Source organism: Pteropus medius, unplaced genomic scaffold (assembly GCF_902729225.1).
Source record: "Pteropus medius unplaced genomic scaffold, Ma_sr-lr_union100, whole genome shotgun sequence".
In the NCBI taxonomy this organism is placed as follows: domain Eukaryota; kingdom Metazoa; phylum Chordata; class Mammalia; order Chiroptera; family Pteropodidae; genus Pteropus; species Pteropus medius.
Window position 1 is genome coordinate 974,113 of NW_024356335.1, and position 1,852 is coordinate 975,964.

A 1,852-nucleotide genomic window follows, 5' to 3' on the forward strand; every position below is an offset into this window, starting at 1 on the left:
TTGACTGTTGTCAAAATAGGCTAACTAAGCAAATCCAGCAGATTAAAAAAGAAGAAGAAGAAAAGAAAAGAATACCACCTGTGCAGACACTTTGATGCCCTTTAGATTCCATGCTTGCCCTCACTCTCTTGTACCTGTTTGGCTTTTTCGCTTAGAATTTAGGGGGCTGTGTCCATTGAGAGGAAAACGACAACTGCAAGGACTTTTAATGCTGTATAGTAATGATGGAGTGTGAAATGGCCGGACCAATGAGCCAGGGGTCTGTTGTTCCTAGCACACTTAGTTGTGCTTATATTCTTTTTTTTTATTTGCGATCCAATTACGTGCCATAAAATTTGCCATTTTAACGTGTACAATTCAGTGGTTGTTAGTAGCGTCACAGAGTTGTGCAACTAGCACCACTATCTAATTCCAGAATACTTCATCATCTCAAAAGGAAACCCCACACCCAATAGCGGTCACTTGCCTTTCCGGCCCTCCCCCCAGCCTCTGGCAACCGTGAAACAACTTTCTGTCTCTGTGGATTTGCCTATTCCAGATATTTCATACAAGTGGAATCATATAATAACGTGGCCTTTCCAGCTGGCTTCTCTCACTCAGCATAATATTTTCAAAGTTCATCCATGTTGTACCACCTACCAATACTTCATTCTTTTATTATTGCCGAATAATATTCTATCGTATGGATAGACTACATTTTGTTTACCCTCGTGTCGATAGACATTTGGGTCATTTCCACTTTGGGGACATTATGAATAACACTATGAAATTCATGTGCATGTTTTCATGTAAACATATGTTTTTAATTCTCTTGGATGTCGTACTTACATTCTGCAGAAAGAATCCACACAGCTTATTAATAGGGGTGCTGCTACCCTAACCCCCAAAGAGGGGGTTATGTAAGGATGTAAGTTTGGGATACGCAGAATCATACCAAGTTAAATAGGTTTCTTTACTGAACTTTTCACGGACATTCATGTAGCAAAACTCATTGTGGATCTCCAAAGACTGGAATGCGGCATTACAGACCAGCAGTCAAGAGAACAGACTCTGGAATCAGGCAGAATCAAGTTGCTAGTTGAGTAAACTTAGAGAACGTTACTTAAACTCACTAAGCTTTAGTTTCCTTGTTTTTAATAAGGAGATGATAATACCCACCTTGTGAAGATGAAATGAAATAAAGAATGTAAGATTCCTGCTATATATTTGGTATTCAATAAATGGGAATATTATTCCGCTAATTTGTCAGGTTGAGAAAAACAGGTACCACTTCAGATTTGTCCATGCCTAGACTTCAATATCTTGTACACTGCTTGGCAGGCATAGTGACAAACAAATATTTATTGAATAAATAAGTAAATGACCTCCAACCCCTTATTTTGAGTCACATCTTTTAGAAATAACGAGCCACAGTACAAGATTTGAGAAAAGCTTTCTTTTTAAATTTGAACTTAGTATATTGAATTAGTACATTTCTCTGCCTCCTTTTTTAATTATTTTTTTTTATTGTGGCAAAATATACATAACATAAAATTTGCCACTTAACAATTTTTAAGTTTACAATTCAGTGGCATTAAGTATATTCACATTTTTGTGCAACTATCACCACCACTCATCTCTGCAACTTCTTTCAAAATCTTCCCAAACTGAAAATCCATGCCCATTAAACAATAACTTTCCATTTCTCCTCCCCCTCCCAGCCCCTGGCAGCCATCATTCTACTCTCTATCTCTATGAATTTAACTCCTCTAGGAATCTCATATAAGTGGAATCATATAGTATTTGTCCTTTTGCAACTGGTTTGTTTCACTGAGTGTAATGTCTTCAGGATTCATTCATGTTGAAGTATGTG